The sequence below is a fragment of the Megalobrama amblycephala genome, linkage group LG18 (assembly GCF_018812025.1).
Source record: "Megalobrama amblycephala isolate DHTTF-2021 linkage group LG18, ASM1881202v1, whole genome shotgun sequence".
Lineage (NCBI taxonomy): Eukaryota > Metazoa > Chordata > Actinopteri > Cypriniformes > Xenocyprididae > Megalobrama > Megalobrama amblycephala.
In genome coordinates, this window is record NC_063061.1 from 17741768 (window position 1) to 17766390 (window position 24623).

Sequence of the window (24623 nt, forward strand, 5' to 3'; positions counted from 1 at the left end):
CCGCAGATACCCTGTATCAAGTGCACTCATTCAGTCCTATAATGCACTGCAATAACGAGTGTACAACCGATAAACTCAATGGCTATTTTCTGTTAAAGGTGCTCTAAATGATATCAAGCGTTTTTAGGCCAAAACATTTCTTGTCACATACAGCAAACATCTCCTCACGATCCGATAGCTGCCTGTCCCCTGAACACACTGTAAAAAAACACGGTCTCTGTAGTCGCCACAAGCTCCGAAAACGGCAATAAAAACAAACTGGTGCAGCCTGGACCACGAATCATAATACACATGCTCCAGCCAATAACCGACAAGAATGATTTTAAATGCGTGTTCATGACTGTTTCAGGAAGCATGGAGGGGAGAGGGAGAAGGAGGAGGAGGGAGGGTCTAGCTAGCCTCTGTTTTGTTTGACAACACTTTGAACGTCAACAGGAAGTTACATCCACCCAGGATCGCTTAGAGAACCTTTAAGGCAGGAATACGGCAAGCCGACGGCCGGCCGACTAAGTTTTCTCAGTGTGTTCTGCACCGTCGGCCTTTTTTTTTCCAGCCGATTCGACATGTTGAATCGGCGTCGGAGCTCGTCGGTCCGTCGGGCCAACTGATCATTCTGATTGGCTGTTCAGCTACTGCCACCTGCTGGTTCAGAAAGGAATTTCATCTTACGCAGGCACAGAACGGACGTGCTACTTGGCCGTCGGCTGTTGGGCATCGGTTTGGTGTGTCAGGCCAACTTTGGACACAGACGCTGCCGACGTGAGCCAGCCCCGCAGTCCGCTTCGGCTAGGTGTGTTCCTGCCTTTAGTGCTCCTAGTGACCAGATTTGAGACCGCATGCTAATTGTTAGCCAGCAAGTTAAAATCTGAATAAAAGGTAAGTTGCGATAAGCTTTTTTCCCCCTATTACGATGGACATCCAAGTGAAATAACTTCTTGAACAAGAAAAAATTTAGGGCGGGACTTGATTTTGTCCATCGGTAATTGATTGGATCGTTGGATTGTTTGCTTTGATCTCATGTGAGTGACAGGAGAAAATTGACAAAAATTGTCGATTTTGATTTCATGGGGACTTTAAATAATTATTTTTTTCCCATGCAAATTAGGGAAAAATGTCCTAAACGGAAAAAAAGACAAATATAAGTTAATGAACAAGCTAACTAATAAATAAATAAATAAGGACGGGATTTTAATTTTTCATCTTGCAGTTTCAGCCTTCTGAAGATTGAAGTACTAAAAAATGTCTAAAATAATATACAATTTCGGTCAGTCTAAGATGATACACAAATTATCCCACCTTGGTACCTTCACTGAGCATCAACAGCGCTCGGAGCAACACTCGGTCTTGTTTAGGCAAACATCTCCTCAACCCTCCCTGTGATGATTACAGCTCCACGAATGACAACATTTACACATGTGCTTGTTCTACTACTAAACCATACGCTTCGTCCGAGACACCATGGACATCCACATCGGAATGGGTTGTTTGTGGTAGTTGTCTAGGTCCTCGACGGACGCCAGTGCGGGTTCGTTCTGTAGCGTTAGAAGAGACAGAATGAAATAAGTATCTGACTGGAACACAGAAACAGCGCGCTAACAAACACTCCAACGTGAGCGTGGACGAAAACTTCGCAAGAAGAGAGAGAAAAGATGTGGTTATAAGAAAATAATCATTTTCAACAGGTAAATATTCTTTATATATTTCATTTTTCTAACTGTCAGTCTAAATTCCTTCACGTATCGTCATATCAATACGGCTGTATGCGCGTGTGTGTTTTATCTCATCCGCAGTAGCGGTGCTCGCATACTAACTAACATGCTGCAGTGAACGGACAGGACATAATAACTCATTTAAGGGCCTAAACAACAATAATTTTGACCTGTATTATTATTTGACAACTCCACCGCTGTCTATATTTCGCAGACGTTCTGAAGGAGACTTAGGTAAAGCCGTGTTTTCCAGATTTGTAGGTGTTTTTTTCAGGTTGAGATGAACTTAAGAAGTCTGGTAATCTCTTTCTCTCACATCTTGACAGTTTAGAGACCGGATGTGTTCTCTTATGCATTATGTTACTAACTACAATTTTGCATGAAGCCATTAGTCATGGTTGTAATGTGAAGATCTGAATATTTGCATACTTTGTTTACTGGGTGATAATAAGCATTTCTGTTTGGACTCAGGTAATGTGCACATTGCTTTTTTGATGGCATTCGTTGTGAGCTGCTTGTTTTTGTGTTTAAAGCTTTGGTGGTCAGTTGCCTCAGTAAAAGCTTCATTTATCACCTTTGACACATCCATCTTGGAGCCTCTACTGGGAAAGTGCTGTTTCTTAAAGGGATAGCTCACATAAAATTTCTATTATTATTTACACACACCAATGTTTTTCCAAACCTACTTTCATTCTTTCATTTTTCAAGCTCTGGTGGGACATTTTTTACACATTGACAGCGCATAACAGACATTTTACAGTTATATCCTTATTGTAAATGTTAGAAAGTCATGCTATTATTTGAATAAAGGCTTGTCTTGACAGCAAGCAAATCTCTGTTAAAGTCAGCATGAAATGGAAGTTGCGATTTTCTTCCCTATTGTGATGTATTTCCGAGTGAAATGGCTTCTTGAACAATAAAAAATGTTGGATTATTTTGATTTGCTGTTGCTGTGATCTCACATAGGTGACAAGTTATCCTACCAATCCAACAAAAACACATAATCAGGGAATATGATGTAATTGCAAGAGGGAGGGGAAGTTATTTTGATTAAACATTTCGAGGACACATGAATTTAATTCCACAGATGAATCATTTACAATACATACTGCAATATTCCATAAGCAAAAAAATTGTACATTTTTATTTCATTGTGAAATTTTATACATTATATAAAATGTTATACATTAAATGTAGGTTGTTAGACATTAAATACAGGTTTAAAATTCTGCATGTAACACATGCAGGTAATTGTATTTTTATGAGAAATCGAGAAGGGAGTATTGTAATAGGTTATGTAATTGCCTATGTTCCAAGGAGTCTGTTCCTCGTACCATTTGTGCTTTTTTATTTTTAATGTAGTAATTTCTACTTCTGCATTAAAATGGTAAGCAATCAGAATTTTTTTTTTTTTAAGGTTTAAAATGTAATGTTTATATTTTAACACTTTCTGTAAAAATAGTAAAGCATATAGTTTTCATAGCCTTCAAATTGCTCAGTAGCCAAAATTGGGCAGGATGTGGAATAACACTTATTTTTTAAATAATGGATTTAAATTTATACATTTTTTTAATTAGAAAACACTATGCACCTATTCCATCACTCTCTCTGTTTTCTCTCATTATCTGTCTGGTTAAGCTGTTGTTTAAGGTGCCTTCACTGATGCTGATTGCCTGTAACAAAACAAACAGGTTTGACGTATTTTTAGGCATTCTGCATGGAAGATTATAGCAATAGAATGTGCTTATCCACTGTGTATTCACAACAGAAAATAGATTAGCGTCAGTCTTTCAACATTTTAAACAATCGCTAACCACCCATCAGATACGCATTTGAGAAAGTGGCTCCATTTTCCTGTCTTAGAGTTGTCACCTTAATTACGCTTTTTTGAAAAGCCTTACAACTACAGCAAATGAAGGCTCGAAATGAGGCTGTATCTGATTGCAATGCAAAACAACACAACACAACACAGCAAAGCAGGTGGACAAGTGATTCACACTGTTGTTCTTGTTTGCACATCGATGTCCTGACTAATAGCAACTGTTCCTTAAGGTGTAGTGTGTTAGTGTTATGTATTCAACTAGGGCTGCAGCTAATAATTATTTTTTTAGCTAATTATTCTGTTAATTATTCTTTGATGAATCAATTAATCTGATAAAAAGAGTATTTTATATTCTTTGTTTTATTGAAAACTAAATATTCCACACCATGCTATGAGTTCTCATCTAATATAGTATGCAAATTTAAGATTGCAAATTGAATATGTGGGTCATTGACGAATAAGGTTTTTAAAAGTGTAAAAAAACATAATGAAGATATAATTAATTTTGAGGTTTTATTCAGTGTTAACAATGAGATTATGTGGTTTTTATAATCAATTAACACTGCTTTTGTAATTTTTTACAAAATGGACTAAATTTGTCACCAAAAAAGTAATTCGATTTAACCAAAATTTTGGTTTTACCGAATTACACTTTTGGTTATACCGAATGACGATATTTTCAAACAATGCTAACATGCTGATATATTGCTAACTAGCTAGTTAGCTAGCTAGCAAAAGGACAATCAAACCTTTTATATTTAGTAAAAGTTTTTAAAACATTACAACATTTTCCATGTTTTATAGTGGTTGTACCAAATGACCTGATGTTTCGGGACATGCGTATGAGCAAGTGAAAACATTTTTTCAAATAGTTAAAAGAATGTTAGTTACTTTACTTCACGACCATGTGGTCTTTTGCAGGTGTCTAAATGATGTCACATCCTGTCACATGATATTGACCGCATGACTTGATCCAAAATGGTCCCTTTATATTGGTTACTCCAAATGACATTAATGATATTCATTTTTCTGGACATTCTTTCTCATAACAAAGCAACGACTTCTATACATAATTTTAATACTAATTAATGTTGATATATGATGTTATAAAATCATGCCAGAATAACAAATATGTACATTTGTTACATTTTAAGATATTTTAATCACAAATGAAATGGCTGTATTGGTCTTTAGACAGTTAAACTGAATGACCTTTTGACACTTCAAAATCATTAAAATACCTTTATATGTAGCAAAATATAATTAAAACCTTTTGTATTAAGTAAAATAGATCTAATTGTACTACCTTACATACTTTGGATATCATGTCTTTGTTTTTTATTATTATTAAGGCCTATGGACAAAAAAATGACCCGTCACATCATTGACCTATGTATGTATGAATGTATGAATGTGTCTTGTGTGTGGCTGTAATGATGTGCACGACACAGGAGATTCATAGAAATAGTAAATATAATAGTAAATCCAGGGAGAAACTCAGGAGAACACAACCACATTAAACCATAGACAATACCGGACAAAGAACTTAGGAAATGAAGGGCTTAAATACACAGGGAGAGTTAATTAACCAGAACAGAAACAGGTGCGGGATTAATCTAACTATTGACCAAGGAACACAGGCAAAACGGGAGAGGGGAAAATGAAACCAAAACACAATGAAACTAAACAGACATAGGCTGCGTTCCACTCCAATTTTAGACACACACTCGCAAACTTCCATAAGCACCTCCCCTTGGGGGAATCCCTGCCGCCATTTTGAAGTGCGTTCCACTTCGTGAAGTGGACGAGGGAAGTTTATATGGACAGACCCTCGCTCCCTCAGTCAAAATCGAGGGAGCGAGGGTCTCTCCATATAAACTTCCCTCTACTTCATATGTACACTTCAGGCAGCTCCATATATCACAATGCAACACAATTGTGACGTCACCGCATATCACGTTTAATTTACCCCACCACAAACAACTCTATGATATATTTAAAACAACCCAAACAAACCTATATACATAAAGAATACTGCATTAAACAACTTCGTAAGGGAAAAAATTAAATAATAAATCAACTCCATAGGGGATTCCAAGTGATTAAGTGCTTAGGACAGGGGTCGGCAATTAAGTTTGGCATAAAAAAAAAAATTTGTCACTAGATGGCGGGCCAGAACATAGTCAAAGGATAATTTAAGAAATTAGGCTAATTGATGAAAAATGCAACTAGAATTGCCTGTGACAGACTGTTACAGTGTATTTTGTAACTGGTAGTTTGCTGTTACTCTGTGTTTAATCCTGTAGTATGACAGTCATTAACCCTCTGGAGTCTGAGGCTGATTTGGGGCCTGGAGAAGTTTTGACATGCCCTGACATTTGTGCTTTTTTCAGTTGTTCATAAACATATAAATGACAAAAGTGTGATTACACTGTATTCAGCACAAACTAGGCTACAATAATATATGAGGAACATGTATGTATATGTTTGTGTTTTTGAAGGAATAATGTTTATGCGTGGTTACTGAAAAAACAAAAAACTTAAGTCACTGAAATAAGGCCAAAAAAAGTATAGTAAATCTGTGTTTACAATACTTTAGGGTATTGGAGGTTGTAAACTAGAGTTTTTGCTTCAAAATTATGTAAAAATTATGCTGCCTACTCCTGCCAACAATATATTGATTTAGTTTTTGTAAGACACTTTTTGCCAAGAAACACAGTATGCGTGGAGGCGTGAATCACCACTGAATAATGGGCCATTCTCACCTGAGAAGACAAAAGAATTGGATAGTAATGAGCTGAAATTACTTGCATATTAATGAGGTATTTCAGTCAGGTAGGCTGTGAAAAAACCTTCTGTGATGTCTCAAGCTCATCATGATATATGAAACATACAGAAAAATATTATTACAATATAAAGTAATGGTTTTATATTATACTTTAAAATATAATGTATTTCTGTGATGCAAAGAGTCTGAATATAGGCTTTTAGTTTAAAAGCATGCACATTTGGAGAAATATTGGATTCTCATATGCTTATGTCAATTTTCTGTACAGAGGAGTTATATTTATTTAATATTCATTGTCATTACTATGAGCGCTGGTGTTTTCAATTCATCCTTGAAGTCAGAGGGCGCTCTCTGTGCATTTTAGTCCACAAATTCATCTAAAAGAAGAAGAGGCTATTCCATGAATGGAATTTCCAATTCATACTGCAGCCGGAGGGTGCTAAAGAAACAAAAACTCATCTAAAATTCATCTATAGAAGAAAAGAAAACAGGAACTAACTGCATGTCTTCTAGAGCTCGCTAACCATGACTTTTACATCCAGATAAACACTTTTCAAGACAATAAATACACGATTGAGACGATGAATGCATGTATTGCCTCTGAATTTGCGTCTGAATAGCGCTCGCTCCGTGGGCGTGGCCGCATTAGCGGATAATGAGCTGAATCACGGACTTCTGACATGGCTCTCTTTTCATACAGATTACATAAACACAGAAGGTTTGTTTTCGATTTGACTTACATGATTTAAAACCTGACATCTTAACGTTTTTTTAGACATAAGTTTAATTTTTCTGTGATTAGTATTCACTAAGTTACAGTTCATTTTCTGAGAACTATCAGATTGGACTTCGTTCAGAGGGAGAGGAGAAATCACGCATCATGTTAGTTTTCTTTATTTTACAAAAAGCACAACATTGTGTTTTTACTCTGAGTGTATACAAATAAAAGAAGATATTCTATAGTTTCAATTGATATATTACTTATGTCTCTATGACAAAAAATGATGGAGTATTTTAAGTCTGTTTTGCTGCAATGTGAAAAAAAACCTGCAAAACGCGCCGGCGCGTTTTCAGACCTCAGAGTGTTAACAAAAAGACACATTTGTGTGGAGGCGTCCGGGTTTTACACTGGATAAATTAATAAAGCAGAGTAGTGACACATAACCTGACAAGTATCTTCATTCACCAACTTGCAACATAGACCGCCTTGCTAAAACACACATATGTGGGAGATGCGGAATGGATAAAAATAACAAAAAAATAAAAATAAAAGAGGACTTGAATAAGCCCATTAATGGCATGTTTGAGTCATGCTCATAACAAACTATGTTTTATTTCCATATTGTGAATAATAAATGAGTATCATTTTAAAGTTGCTTGTTACTCAATTCAGCCTAACTTATTGTAATAATTATTCGACGTTGCCTACTTTTACACTCAGAATTATTCCTTGGCATCCTCACTTACTAAACTCCAGTTTTTTAATTGTTTGTGTGCTGGAGGTACGCTATTACGTCGTGTGCAGAGTGATGTTAACATTTAAGCTAGCTGGTGAGAGAAAATGGCACTATCAAAGAGTCTAAAGAGGAAAGTTGACAGCGAAAATAGGGCATACAAAGAAGAATGAAAAGACACCTATGCGTTCATCCTATCTGGTTTTGTGAATGCAACAAGTGTGTGTCTTATCTGCAACGAAGTTGTCGCTGTTTGCAAAGAATATAATATCTGGGGTCGTTAACATGTTGCGTCTAAAAACGCGTGGAAAGTGCGGCCGTGACTCTTTACTTTCCAAAGCGCTTGCTCTCCTGTGGCGTCTGTCGTTGCTATGCAACCATGAACTGCGCTCTCCAGACAGATCTATTTCAGAACCAGCCGCTATCAAAATAATCTGGCTGCGGGCAAGGGCACGGGCCAGACATTATTGCTGGAGGGCCAGTTTTGGCCCGCGGGCGCTGTAGGGAACACACCCTAGGAAGTAAAATTAGCTCAAATGAAATAATTTATAGGGAATTATAAAGAGTCATTTAGTTTACGACCGAGCAACTGAGTTGTCCAGCGTTCATTTGCTCAAGCCGTAATAAGCTCTTGTAGCAGATATGAATATCCAACAATCGTGAAAACACTGATTAGAGCACGGTAACTTAAGATCGACAGTTTAAGACATTAAATTTTAGAAGCACATAATACAAGACACTTTCTTTTAAAATCTACAAGACTTTATTTATTCTAACACAAACTAATCTAACACAAACACACACATACATACACACATTCATTCATTCATACGCATTGCAGTAAGAAAGGAAATGAGAGAGAAAGAGTTTTAAGAGAGAGAGAGTGTGATATGATGAACATAATTCCTAGCAATGCACTTCAAAGACCTGAATGAACCATGAATCATTAATTTAAATGCACCAGTTCAGTTTTAATCTGGGGTACTTGCTTTAGTCGACTTTAAATGTGAATTTCCCTCGTCGGAGTGCAGGGAAGGGTTTTCCAAGTCGATGATTTGTTGCAGGGACTTCAAGGTCCGTGTTGTGTAGTCTATGGGTAGAACCCAATCACGTTTGAGCTTGCTGGAAAATTAAGGAAGTCTCTTTGTCACTATCTTCACTATCTTGCGATATGACTATTTAAACATAGGTGTTTGTCACACCTCAGAGGAGTTTTGGCCAATCAGATATTAAAGAGATTTCATTCAAGCCAGGATTTAGGAAAGAGGAAAAGAATTAAATCAAGTCCAAATAAGGCATACTTTCAGTCAGTCATTCAAGAGTTATCACATTTACATGAATTGTGAGTGTTCTAAAGCAAAACTGGTTACAGGTAGTATTTGTGGACATGATTTAAAATGTATGCAGTTCAAATATGTTTGATAAGTCCATTTAAAATAGTTTGGAACAATTTTGATGCAGTTTTAGTTGTAGAACAGTAACAAACGTGTTTCTTTTTGATCTGGTGATCAAAGACTCTTTATCTTCTAGGTGACCATTTTCTGTCACGAATGGCTGAGTTTGTCACTTCTCCTTCTGCCAGGAAACAAAGATGTCGTAAAAGTAATCAGCATTGGTTTTCTCTGTAGACGAGCTGGAGTCGGAACCTCAATTCTGAATTAGAATTATGTTTTGAAAGAAACATCTGAATGATTAATTTGTCTGGTTCGTCCATGGTTCCTACAGCGCCTATTGCCGACCACTGGCTTAGGACGTTCCAATTCAGCCCATTAAATAGGTTCCACCAGTAGTGGGCAATCGTGCAATGCAAGCAATGACGTACATCCGAGGCAACGAGACTGAGGGAAGTTAGCGAGGGAAGGGCATAAAAAGATGAATTGGAACACAGCCCTAGACATACGCAGAATTGGCAGGTTTAACCAGGGGGACAACAGATGGAGAGGGAGTCGATGGAGATGGAGACCCAGACAGAGCCGAAAAGACTGGGTGACACAGATGGATCTAGAGACCAACGTGGAGCCAAAACGATGAGCCAGGGTGCCAGAGGAGTGAGGCGAAGCCAGTGGGACTGAGGACCAAGGCGGAGCCGGAGGGAATGCGGAACCCTATGAAGCTGAAAGGATGGAGGGATGAAGGACAGCTGAAGGCCTGGAAGTCCATGGTGCAGGCAGAGCGATATCTGACCAAGGTGGAGCTGGAGAGACAAGGGAGCCCGGTGGAGCAGTTAGGACAATGGTCCCAGCTGGAGCCGAGGGAGGGAGGAGCCAAGTTGGAGCCGACTGGTTGACAAGCCGAGGTGGAGTGATGGGCTCAGCTGCTGGAGGCAGAGCTAGGGGATCCTCTTAAAAAGGCAGAGCTGGAAACTGGAACACCTGAGGCAGATCTATACAGCAGAGTGGATTCAGAGAAGGAACCAAGGGACTGAAGGAAAACAGCTGTTATAGGCAGAGGAGGTGGTAAAGACCAGCGGAGACACAGGAGACGAGGAGCTGGGTGGTTCAATTCCTTCCAATTCCTCATTATGTAATTCAGAGTCAGCTGCAGTTCACCCTCAGTGATGAGTTTCACAGTGGTTTCACTCCATGCCCTTGAACTCCACAAGGACACCCACAGTGACACATGGTGTAGCCGGCTCACGCACCTGGTCAGACAATCTGTAGGGCTTGGGCTCGGGCTCGGGCTGATGATTGGCCCAGTCTTTGTTCCATCTGCCGCTGACATCACGGCAGGCTCGAGCTCCGTGTCTGCGGTAGGCTCTGGCATACACTTCGTGCAGGGTGTGGGAGGTGGCTGGCTGGGCTCTGGGTCCGAAATATGGGGCTGATGATGTACTCCTCATCGGGGCAGATGGTGAACGCCGATCCGTTGTTCACTAGCACCCACTCCACAAACACAGGGCAGATCTAAAAAGTCCTTGGTTTGGTCCTCTACTTTTTGCTCCTTCTGCTCTAGGCAGAGCAGTTGGACGGCCGGCAAGTCCATAACAAAAAAATAAAGGCGCAAACAAAAATCATATCTAGGTCCAATATTCTTTCACATGTGTGGCAGTAATGATGTGTACAACACAGGCGATTCAGGGAAATAAACAATATTTACTAATAAATCCAGGAATAAACTCGGTAGAGCACAACCACATTAAACCTTAGACAATGCCGGACAAAGAAATAGGAAGGGAAACTAAGGGATTATGCTGCCTTCCAGACAGATAGAAATTTGGATTTTTTCCCACCTCCTTATAGGAAATAACGTCTGGAACACCACTGAAAGTCGGACATTCGGTGTGTGAACTCGTGGTACATCAATCAACCCCGACCTCAGCGAGAAGCATCATTTGACGTAATTTCCAAGATGTCAGCAAGTCTGCTTTCAATGAGCATAAATGTAAAAACAAACTTTAACATTAGACATTAAATTTATGTAATGATACCTTCGTTTTTGATTTTCGCCACTCGGCAGCTGTTTTCAAAGCGATTTTTTTTTTTTTGTGTTATTTTTATTCTGTTTTTGCCATAATTGACACTAAAAACACGATATGCTCTCGTTGTGTCATGGCGACATCATGTGGTCAGCATGTGAATGTGACGTGTGATGACTGGAACTCACTGTGGTCTGAAGTGAGACATTTAATTTGGAATATTTCCAGGTCCGACCTCGTCTAGAACGCAGCATCACATACACAGGGAGAGTTAATTAACCAAAACAGAAACAGGTGCGGGATTAATTAAGAATCTAATGACTAAGGAACACAGGCAAAACGGGAGCAGGCAAAACAAAACCAAAACAATGAAACTAAACAGACAGAGACATAATCCGGACAGTATGTATATATTTATGTATTTATTTATTTGTTCATAATTTTGTTACAAATATTTACATTATACAACAAAAATGCAAATTGTAAAAATGTAAAAATATCATTATTTGTGTTATATGTAGAATTTCAGTTAAATATGCCCTAAATTTAACATCCAACAACAAATATTTTATATTATTAATATTTTAGTCAATGTATAAAACAATTTTTAGAATACATTAACTGCTGTAGACTGACTTCAAAAAAGGATAGTAATTTCATTACAACTTTTTACTATTTAGTTGCTGCTGTATACTCAGTTGCTGAGGGAGTCAGGTACTTCATCTCACGGTCATGCATGCCGTCATCAGCAGCTTTGCACGGCCTGTCACCAGCAACTCACCTGGGAAACTCACACAGTCACGTCTCAGAACGCCACCCTATCAACTGAACAGCTTACATCAAATTACAATGCATGAGTGTGGGCGACTTGTGTAAACATATCTCTGCCGAGGGAAGTGAATATGACATTTTTATGTTAAGAGCATTGCCCCGGCATTCCAGGGTCTTACAGATGTAGCCAGCTATTCCCTGAGCTCTGCAGATTAGAGGATTAAGAGATATAGCCTAGAGTTTGTGCAATATCCATAATGCCTCAGCAGTACCACAGACACTAGTGGAAAGCGCGCTTCTCTCTAATGCGCCGAGAGACATTCACGACCAGCCGTTGGCCTGCAGTGACTGACCTCCGTGCCTGTGGCTTTGTATTTTTGGACTTTTGCTGACTGACCCACTTATTTGTCTGTGGTAACCCTATTTTGTTATTTGAAAATACTACAACTTAAAGCCACAGTCAAAACAAAAAAGTATATTAGGGGAAACCGGGGCTAGTTCTCACTTTTTTCCCCCTTTTTTTGTACTCCAAATTCAATAAAAGATTTAAAACCTTAAGGACTAATAAGCTTGGACATTTGCATAGAAATACTGTTCATGTTGTCATAATGGAATCTGCTATTTAAATAGCACTTTAAAAAAAAAAAAATTAATTGTAAAACAATTATGAAACAAAATAATTCAAGAAACATCAAAAAAAGATAAATCATATAAACCTTTTCTGTGCTCAAAAATTGAAGTTAATGAACTGAATACAAGTACAACATCTAAAATGCATGTGGAACTTATAAAAATGCACAACAACTTTTGAACTAGTTTTTTTAAACCAACACAAACCTGTTAGACAAACCATTTAGCCAGACAAACAAACATTTGTGACAACTTGCCCCGGTCTTCTCTATACATTAATTTCGTTAGATTCTGTTGTGTTGGCTTGCAAATCAAGAAATCCATTCGGCTTAATTTGTTAAGCACTCATTAGAGCTGGGAACAGGTTTTTGAATTAAGACTGGCTTACTTCTAGCCTTGAATGCCAGACTGGAAGGCTGGGTTTTCATTTGATTTCATGCTTTTATTCAATCCTCTGTACTCAATGAACCTTTGAACTAAATGAAGTAGCCAGTGAGCTTAAATTTCTGAACCGATGCACTGATTGCTTTTCTCATTTGCATTGTTTCTAAGGAGTGAGACTGAGAACTCTTCAGACAAAGGACAAAATCAAATGCAGCATGAGACTCAAACAATAGAGAATTGATGATGCATCACCCATTTTTTATTTGGAAGGCGTTTGCCATGGAAACAGGTTCTGCGTTCATGATGTTTTCCTAAGAGTAATTGAGATTAAGTCAACACAGTCCAAACTTTAGAGTTTGTTTGATAAAGTATTAGTTTAATTGTGACTATGAACAGCATTGAAATGAAATGGGGGAATCTTAGAAATGTCCCAGAACCCTAAACCGGATCCCTGTTCATCATGTAATGGATTTTAAACATCATTTTAGCTCATCTTAAACGCTCCGTCACCTGTGAGATAATGACAGACTTGTTTTATCATTTGTGCAATTAGTGCTGCCATCTCAGAAGGCTTCATAACGATCCTTTTAAATCAACTTATCCCAAGAAACCGTCAAGGAGCCCTGCCTTGGAGGTAATGGAATATTGTCTAAGTTAATAAAAGCATGCAATCAATTATTCGTGCTGGCTCTAAGTTGAAATTAAAGAACAGTGATTTCCTCTTTTTTTTGCTCTTGGTCATAAAGTAATCATTGAAACTATATTTAAAGAAGTAGGGTTACTAAAAATTCTTAGAGTTTTGTAATATTTCACCAGTGAAAAAGAGAATTAGGAGACCACTCATAGTAGATTCATTGCATTACGGCTCTGTGGATCATTTTTCCTTTTGGTACATGTCCAGATGATCGACTTTTGTTCTCATTTTCTACTTCTGTCTTTTTTCTTCACCTTTCTTGCCCTTCTTGCCAAGGCTCTGTATTGTATTTAAACTGATAAGCTATATTTCTTTCAAATAGTTTAAAAAGCCTGTGACATCAGAAGCTATAGCATCTGACAGAAATACTAAACTATCAACACTCATTTCTATTATTTAGACTGATATCAGCAAATACATGCATGTTTGCATCGGCACCATGTAATGTTTATATCTCTGAAATATGCTTAAAGAGTATTCTTTGTTTCAATTGATGTTATTTGGCATAATTTTGACATAATTTTGCATAGAATATAAAGAGGTTAATAAATAAAGGTTAAAGGGTTAGTTCACACAAAAATAAAAATTCTGTCATTAATTACATACCCTCATGTCATCCAAACACTTTTGTTCATTTTTTTTGATGAAATCTGAGAGCTTTCTGTCCCTCCATTGACTGCCTACGCAAATACCACTTTCAAAGTCCAGAAAGATAGTAAAGACATCATTAGCGTAATCCATGTGACTTCAGTAGTTTAACCTCAATTTTTTAAATTTTCAACCTCAATTTAAAGTTTAACCTAAATTTTGGAACTGAAGCGACGTGAGTGCTTTGCTTGCACAAAAAAACAAAACAAAACATAATTTAATTAAAAACAAACAAAAAACAAAGCACAAAAATATCAACCTTCAATGCAACATCTGCTCTGGTGTCAACACAACATGCATACATTGTGGTCACTCGTGTGAACATGTGGCCATTCTCCGGTGTTTGGAGTATGTGTACCCCAGGGAGAGGTCGACGTTCCACCGGCCACTGCGGATGAGGAGCCTGAGCCCACTGCACTGCCTGCCACAGACACTGAGCCTGAGCCTATGCCTGCTACAGAGCCAGCGCCAACAGCCTCATCCATCCCGGGAGACGAGCTTGAGGTCCTGTCTGACCAGGTGTATGAGCTGGCTGTCACATCCAAGCCAGTGGGGGTCAAAGTGGAACTGGAAGAGGAGGAATGGCTAATCGACTAGAGTACAGAGATAGTGCTTGCCACCCTGCCCACCCATGAACCTTCTTCACCCCTAGTAAATGGATATTCGTCACCACCATCCCTGTCTATCAACGGGTCAGTCTCCACACCCAGACTTCCTCTCCTGCCTGCTCCATTGAAGCCAGCCATTCCTTCGGCCCCACCTCTGCTAGACTCTTCAGCCCTTCGGCTCCACCCTGCAACCTGGATCCACCATTGGGCTTCCAGTCACCAGCTCTGCCATGGCATGGAGACTCCCTGGCTCCGCCTCATCCCTCTGAGCCCTCAGCTCCACCTGGGACCGTTGACCAGTCAGCTTCGCCCTGGCTCCTCGTCCCCTCGGCTCCACCTGGGACTGGCGTTCCTTCTACTCCACCGGGCTCCCTTGTCCCACCGGCTCCACCTGGGTCAGTTGTCACTGCACCTTTGACACGGACTTTCGTGCTGTCTGCAGCACTCCATCCCTCCACTCCTACAGCTCAGTCGGGCTCCTCCATCCTTCAGGTTCCACCACAGTCCTCATTCACACAGGTGACACCTCAGTCCTCCGGCTGCTTGTTGCCGGGACTCCGCCTTGGTCTCCCAGTCTGTCGATGTCGCCGGGTCTCTCAGTCCATCGGACCTCACCTGGGCCTCACTATCTCCCAGTGTGACCTCAGTCGGTCAGGGTCAAGTTTCCACCATGGCTCCTCCCTTCATCATTTCTGCCATGGGTCACCTTCCTCCTGGCTGCCTCCCATTTGTTGTTGGTCCTGCTGTGGTGGTCTTATGCTCCGCCATGGAAATCCTGTGCTCCTCCATTTTCCTGAACCTTATTTTGGCCTTTTTTTTATTTTATTTTTTTACGGTGCCAGGAGTCTCCTTCTGGGATGGGAAGTTCTGTCACCTTTTGCCTTGCATTGGCTGTAAATGGAGGGACAGTAAGCTCACAGAATTCATTAAAAAGATCTTAATTTGTGTTCCGAAGATGAATGAAAGTCTTACGGGTTTAGAACAACATGAGGGTGAGTAATTAATGACAGAATTTTCATTTTTGGGTGAACTAACCCTTTAATAAAGTTATATGCAGCAGTATAAAGGCAAGGATTATAAAAGGCCTAATTGTGGGCAGTTGTTGTTATAGAAATATGGCTGCTTGAATTTGTCGACTTAATTACAGAGCATTAGTGTTGAATTAAGAAAAGTGTCATATGATAGACAATCCTTGTTATTAGGATGATGAGAGCAGAGTCTTTGTGCTTTGTTTTTTGGCCATTAGCAGCTTTATGATTATTAGATTTGTCAGGAGAGTGACATGCATTGTGCACTGTGGGCCAGGTGTTGGATCTTACTGTAACAAAGTAATGAATAATGGCAAAATACTGTTGACAATAAAATAAACTATGAAATCACTTTGCTTAATATCCTTGTCATTTGTGTGATTCATAATGGCTCATTTATTAATTCTGAGTGACTACTGGATGAAAGGCGTTTTGTGAGGGTTGCAGTTGGCTAAAGGAAAGTACAATGTGGCAGGCTGTCAGTCATTGTCTGATGGTTTAACACTGTGAAGGATCATAGTCCGTCACAGAAAAGGAAAAAGGCATAAAGCGCCATGAGTAAATTCTCTAATCATTATGCATTCATCTTACTGAACACCTTAATATTCAAGACATTCTCAGTATTTTTCATTAAAGTCAAACTGTTTCATTTCAAATCAGTCTCAGCATATTACGATCTCGCTGGAAATATACATACAATCTGACAGCTTGACTTTGTGGCACTAATGGATTTGTTTTGCAGCTAGCTTGATAATGAACCTTTAAAGTTTTTGAATGCTCACTATTGCATTAATTTTTGTAGCTCCAGTTGCAGCTTGCAGTTGATGTCATTCTAACAAACTTGTTCTCTGGTGCGCACCAATTGGAGCAAACTCTGACGTCAGATGTATTCAGGTCCACCAAAAGCTAAATGTAGAAAAAGAGCATCAAGTTCTTACTTGTTCTCCTGTGGATAAACCAACGTTTTAAAAAAATGAATTTAGGAGATTGTTACAGAAACTAAACCGAGGTGACATTTAACAACACTGACAGCCAACATGCAGAGAAAGCATCTCGGTACTTTTCTTCCTGAACACCCTAAAATTATAATTGCCTGGAAAAACAGCTACATGGCAGCTTGAGAGATATAGCCCCATTACAGCTGTCATTTTCTGACCCATCACAAAGACCTGGCCAGAGGTGTTGTGGCCCAGCATTTCCTGTGCTGCATTCAGTCAATCCTATTAGAGCATTACTGCACACATCTGCATGGCCTGCAGACCTGATCCCTGAACAGAATGGAGCCTCTATTTTGTATAATGCTCTCTTATTTAATCCCTCACCCAGACAGTTGAGCTCCATGGATGTTGGCAGAGGTCTTGTTCTGCTGCCCAGTTGCTTTGCTCCAGTTCTCCCCCAAACAAGGTTAGGCCCTGGTTTACTGGTTTTGTGAATGAGGGTTCTCCTTCATTTGTTTGGCTCGCTCCAATGTTTTTTCTACATGACAGCTTTTTTTAAGCTTTGATACAACTTCATTATTCTTCATGTTATTGTTGGACATTTGGTTGTGTAATAAATTAATAATCATCTTCTAATAGAGTATCTGTACAATGGCATCGGTATTTGATTGACTTGAACTTGAACTTTTTGCTTCACGCTGCATTGTCACTGTATTGGCCAGCAAAAAAACAAAAAAGGACCACTATTTCATTGAGGTCTGTTTGGTTAGCGTTAGTACAGCATGCTGTCCAGACTGCCAAAATAAAGTGAAACTATGGATTTGAAAGTGCACAGTGATGCCTGGAATCACTTTGATCATGAAAATACAGTGCAAGATGCAGTGCCAATCTGCTTCCATAACATTATAATGAGAACACTATTGTAAATTAATGTTCTTTTGAAAGTTCTTTGTGCTTTAGTTGCCCATGTTTCATCAGGAAGAGCGCATCCACAAAGGGAGTTACACATTTAGACAAGCATAGTCAATGATGAGGAAATTTCCTACCTCCCACTTTTGAAGCCGTGATTACGATCTTGTCGCATTCAAGTGCTTTGTTGTTGGAAAGAACAGGAATCATGGAGTATCCCAGGTCTATTCTTGCTTATTTATTAGGAAAATCTTATTAAAACCAGTATGATATTTAGTGTCCCATTCATTGACAACCATATATGAGGAAATAAATCATGTAATCACGCCTGCTATGTTACACATATCTGAATGATCATTTGTGACGTTCTTGAGCTGAAAACACCAGCAAGTGAAAGAGCCTAACATCCAACTTTGATAACAGAATGCAAAAGAAATATAGTAATTATAGAGTTATGTGTGACTGTTAAGCATGCTAATCACTTCCATACTAAATATACTTTTTAATAAAAAAAATAGGTGTAGCAGAGACCCCCAGAGATAAATGTCTGGCATGCTGAGAATTATTGCTGCTCTGTAATTGGCAACATTCGTCTTTTCCAAGATCCTCTACTCATCCCTGTGGAACCCGGAAGTTGGACCTCTGACCTACTTTCAGTACGATCTGAATTTCTGCATTTTGAATTTTAGAATTTTTTCAAAACTTGAAGCCGTTTTTTTAAGAAGTGAATATTTGCAGTCTAAGAATTGAGAACAAAAAATACGCTGTTTGAAAATACATATGTTGAAAATTATGCCATGAAAAATATTCAATTACAAATGTCCAGGATTCAAGTTTAAAAAATTCAAATTCAAATCTATATAACATGGCACTTAATATTCAATTCTGTTAAATGACACTTGTCAATAATTCAAATTTACACAATTCAAATTCAGATCATTATGTCATATTTCAAGCTCCTTACATTTTCATCCTTTTCTGCAGATGTAAGTTGTAATAATACTTTTTATATCTGATTTATCTCACATAGGATGCGTTTGGTCGAGTTTAATAACCCGCTAGCAAAGCGCTTCAGTTCGGTTACTCACACTTGTGTTGCGACATTACTGTCGGATCCAATATAGCCGGCAACTGCATCATCTTTTATTTTCAATCTCTTTGAAAAGCCTGTGCCGGAAAGTGGCAGTAAAATGAAGCGAACAAACAAACAGTGTATTGCTCATCTGGAACTTAGCGCTCATCCAGGATCACAATGAAGGCAAAGCAAAGACTGTTTTTCCACAACTTGGCACTACAAAACATCTTGCTATCCTCAGAGGCATCTCTATCATTTTTGTTGTTCAAGTAATCCTGTTTGCATCTCTCTTTTATTTATTACAACAATGACATGCACTGTTTTTGGACTGACAAGGAAGTTTTGAGTTCTGAATCTTACATTTTTATAATACAATGACCTCTTATATGATGAAAATTTCATTTCTCAATTCATGACCCCTTTAATTAAGTAGACTGTAGATTGTTTGCTTTGTTCCAAAACAGAGACTTAAACTGTTACAATGTTGCATTTTTTTTCTTGGTTCAGTCTTTTTTATTTTTATTTTATTTTATTTTATTTTATTTTATTTTATTTTATTTTATTTTATTTTATTTTATTTTATTTTATTTTATTTTATTTTATTTTATTTTTTATTTTTTATTTTATTTTATTTTATTTATTTTATTTATTTATTATTTTATTTTATTTTATTTTATTTTATTTTATTTTTTATTATTTTATTTTATTTTATTTTATTTTATTTTATTTTATTTTATTTTATTTTATTTTATTTTATTTTATTTTATTTTATTTTATTTATTTGTAGGACTGTTATTTCATAGGTGGTGCTTTCTCCAGGTGTTACAATCCTTTTTTTCCATCTCGTCATTATTCATTTCTCTTTTCATTTCTCATTATCGCCTTCCTTCCTTCACAACTCGAGATTTAGGCTACACTAAATGTGTTTGCCCTGCGACAGTCTGCCTTAACGGTGCCCGTGTCAAAAGAAAGCCATTGTTCTGCTTCCCAGAGCTGCCTCCCAGAGTCCCTAAACGTTTTCCCTGTCTATTTATCCCTGCTGTCTGCAGCTCGTTGGATGTCACTAACATGTTGTGGTAGTTTAGCCATCAGCGGCCTAAGAGAACTGCTGTTTGCCCAGCTCTAATGGCCCTGTACATTTAGTGGACCTCATCTCCAGAGTCATTTCCTTGCTTCAGAGACAGTGGGCAGGGGTTGCTTACGTATGCGTGAGTGTATTTAAAAGTTTTGCTTGTTTATGTATTTATTCTGCACGCTTGTGGACAGATCTGTTGAGGCGAAGCTCCGGCATGTTTCAGCAGCTTTATGGATTCCTAAGCGGGTGAGTGTTCCGTCAACCGGCAAACTATCCGATGTTAAATGGTTGGGTTTGCAAAAATAGACTGAGCACACACACACACAAGTGCATACAAGACATTTAAGAGCAGAAAGCGAGTGTTCAACAAGCAGTAAATAAAAAATAAGAACAAGTTTGTTTGTGTGTGTGTGTATAAATATCTGTTTGTGTGTTTGTTTGTATTAGCCTCTATTCGTTTCCTGTTTCAGAGCTTGAGAGCAACCAAGCACGGTTCATTTCATCAGCCTCTAATGGTGCACCATTGCTTTTTTCACATTATCGAATTATTAATTTACTTATAATAAATCACCACATAAATAAAGAACAAGAAAACTTTCACACTTCACTTGACGAACCACATTTCATTGAAGGGCTTTAATGAGTTCCACCATTTCAGGGGGTAAAAAAAAAAAAACTTGTTTGAATAGACTTTTTAATTGAAAACCCATTTCCACAGCATAAAACTGCAGGTCGGAGGACCAGCTGGTGGTGGGGCTGGGGCTGGCTCGCTTGGCAGCTCGCTGCCACTGAAATGGAGAATTATTGTAAAACAGAAGGGATGAAGAAGCACATGCCAGAGGGTGATCAGATCATGGTTCCCTTTTTTTCCCTGACTGCTTCAGAAGACTCATTCAGCTCTGAAACTCTCAGAGCTGAAGCTCCATATGGCAAGCAGGACCTTTAGTGATCTGTCAGGCCACTTACCATCCACGGAGCAAGTTTCATATGTGCATTCTGCGACCTTCAAGAGACTCTGGACCACTGAACTGAGACAAAGAGCTGTTTGTTTTTTTAATAGTGGCATAGACGTCAATGTCTAATGAGCCCCCGGGGCTTAACAATTACACTAGCACTAGAATTAAGTTTAAATGGAGTTTTTAGATTACCTCAGTCATTACATAGTGCAGTATGGGTTTAATGCTGAGACTGAGAGAAGTCTGCAAATCTGATGACGAACCTGAAGTTTCACTGGGCACAGTTTCACTCGTGATCTAATTATGATATTGATGTGGGTCAATGACATATAAGAGTATCCATGATAAAGAAAATTAAAAAATCTAGTTCAAAACACGTTTAAGTTCTTAGAAATGTACTTTGTATTCATGTTGGTTTCATATGATTTGCAACACTTTTATACCATTTTTAAGAACATTTAATTAAATAAAAAATATTATGATGCTCTGTGGAAGCTTGTTTCGCCACTAAATATGTGCCTTTTTATCTCACAGTTCTGACTTTATTTCTTGCAGTTGTGAGATTGAAACTAAATTGCGTTACACATTTAAGTCAGAGTTTTAAGTCAGAATTGCATGTTATAAAGTCAGAATTGCGAGATATAAAGTCGCAACTCTGACTTTATAACACGCAATTCTGACATTTTTTCTCATAATTGTGAGATATAAACACAATTATGAGTTATAAATTCAGAATTGCATGATATAAACTTGCAATCCTGACTTTTTTAGTCAGTATTGTGAGTTTATATCTCGCAATTCTGACTTTAAAGCATGCAATTGCGAGTTATAAAGTCAGAATTTTGAAACTTTGAAACTTTTTTCCCTCACAATTGTTATAACACACAGTAGCGAGTTCATATCTCACAATTCTTACTTTATAACTCGCAATTCTGACTTTATATCACATAATTCTGACTTTTTAACTCGCAATTGTGAGTTTACGTCTTGCAATTCTGAGAAACAAAGTCAGAATTGTGAGATAAGTCGCAATTACCTTTTTTATTTTTTATTTCATGACGGAAACAAGCTTCCATAATGGTCTGATAATCAAGTAAAAAGTAATGACATATTTTCCTTATTACTTGAATTATCAGTGTGCAAGAAAAACTTCAACTCAAGCAAACAAAATCTTTATTTTCACATTATTTTGCAAAATAATGGGATCAGTAAGATTAAAAAGATCTTTTTCTTTTGTAAAGAAATGAATGCTTTTATTAAAGGTGCCGAAGAACATGTTTTTAAAAGATGTAATATAAGTCTGAATGTCCCCTGAATGTGTCTGTGAAGATTCAGCTCAAAATACCCCATAGTTTTTTTTTTTATTAATTTTTTTAACTGCCTATTTTGGGGCATCATTATAAATGCGCCAATTCAGGGTGTGCGGCCCCTTTAATTCTCGTGCTCCATGCCCCAAGAGCTCGCGCTTGCCTTAAACAACATAAAAAAAGTTCACACAGCTAATATAACCCTCAAAATGGATCTTTACAAAGTGTTCGTCATGCAGCATGTCTAATCGCGTAAGTACATTAGAAAAATGTAAATGTAAATGTAAAATGTAAAAAGTGTTTTTTTGAATGTTTACATTTGGTTATGAATGAGTTTGATAGTGCTCCGTGGCTAACGGCTAATGCTACACTGTTGGAGAGATTTATAAAGTCGTGTTTATGAATTTTACAGACTGCAAGTGTTTAAAAAATGAAAATAACGACAGTCTTGTCTCCGTGAATACAGTAAAAAATGATGGTAACTTTAACCACATTTAACAGTACATTAGCAACATGCTAACGAAACATTTAGAAAGACAATTTACAAACACCACTAAAAATATCAATGATTATCATGGATCATGTCAGTTATTATTGCTCCATTTGCCATTTATCGCTGTAGTTATTGCTTGCTTACCTAGTCTGATGATTCAGCTGTGCACATCCAGACATTAATACTGGCTGCCCTTGTGTAATGCTTTGAACATGAGCTGGCATATGCAAATATTGGGGGCGTACACCCCAACTGTTACGTAACAGTCGGTGTTATGTTGAGATTCGCCTGTTCTTCGGAGGTCGTTTAAACAAATGAGATTTATATAAGAAGGAGGAAACAATGGAGTTTGAGACTCACTGTATGTCATTTCCATGTACTGAACTCTTGTTATTCAACTATGCCGATGTAAATTCAATTTTTGAATCTAGGACACCTTTAAGCAAAGACATGTTAATTTGATCAAAAGTGAATAAATACATTTATAATGTTACAGAATAATTCTTTTCGAAATAAATGCTGTTCTTTAAACTTTCTGTTCACCAAAGAACCCTGTAAAAAGTGTATCAGGGTTTCCACAATATTTTTAGGCTAATTGAATGAGTGTGTATGAGCCACTGTATTCCAGTAATCACTCCTCACTATAGGTCATGGAAAACAAACTAATACAGAGGTTTTAATATCACTTTTGGTGTAACTAGAATACCCTATAACATTTTGCATATTTTTAAATGCCCAGCAAATGTTTCTGCAAATGTTTATGAGTGTGAAATATCTTTCATTTAACAGCATGAGGTTAATGCTCCGCAGTATAATAGGTTCATAACACAGATGTCTTTTTCTTAAATTAATCTACAGTAGATCTTTGTGTGCACTGTGGCGTGCTGTGTGCATTTGTGATATGATGTGATTGTTATATTTCCATATATAGAGTAGATCTTCTGTATTCCCTTGTTTTGGACCTCACAGATTAATATTTTAATATGAGGCATTTTTATACCCCTTTTCTTCAGATAATTTGGGGAAAAGAGACTTTGGCTTTTCTTAGTATGCATAGTAAATCTGAAAATGAGTGAATTGAGTGAAGTTCTAGACACTTTGTGCTTTGTGAGTTCAAACCACATATTGTTCGCCGTTTTTTCAGTTGTTCGATCTATAGGCAGTTTTAATATGGCATTTACCAGGAATGTAGCTAAGGTGATAGATATGAACCCTGAGCCGGTAACTTTTGCTTAATGTGGGAGCTAGGCTGGGTAATGGAGAGAGTAAGTCATTTTTCAGCACGGTCAAGTACTGCATTTAAATAGCCATTTTCTCTTCTGTAATTTCCAAGGCATTAAAATGGCTGACTGCTTCATTACTTGAGCAGAATCTGATCACTTCAGTAGGATGTATCTTACTGCTCTCCAGGGCAATCTTCCAAATAATGGCGCAAAGGCCTGTCTTTCTTTTGTTCTTATCTATTTCTCACTCTCTCTTACTTTAGTAGTCTCATTTCTTTACCTCAGACAAATGTAATCATGACATTTAAATGAATGAAGTTGGCCAGTGTAAGTATTACAGTAATTGGTTGTAAGTGAATAAATCTGAGATGGATACCTGCACTAAGCTGGAGGAAGATACTGTGGATGGAAGGATATGATACGAAGTTTGTCATACTGTGAAAGGCATTTCATAGTGAGGATAGCTTGGTGCATTAAAGGAGTAGTTAAAGGGATAGTTCACCCAAAGGAACACAAGAAAATACTTTTTCAGTATTTCATGTTTAGTCCAATGTATTACTTGCTGTTTCGCTGTAATTAATTGTGAAATTTACTAGTAATTTCTAAGTGAAAATTGTTTCTAGACCAAAATTGTTTCTAGCTTTCAGTGTAGTTTTGTGTGAGGAACGGAACAAAATTTAAGCCATTATTCACTGA

General features: G+C 37.8%; 1 protein-coding gene across 2 annotated transcripts in view; it reads left to right on the forward strand.

Moving 5' to 3' along the window:
* The first annotated feature begins 1338 nt into the window (after positions 1-1338).
* The window catches only part of tenm2b (teneurin transmembrane protein 2b), a 319786-nt gene continuing 296501 nt past the window's right edge, over positions 1339-24623 (forward strand). For both annotated transcript variants that reach the window (XM_048165628.1, XM_048165629.1), the window contains exon 1: positions 1339-1682. The gene's annotated coding sequence lies outside the window, so the exon portion shown is untranslated. The remainder of the gene's footprint in view (positions 1683-24623) is intronic.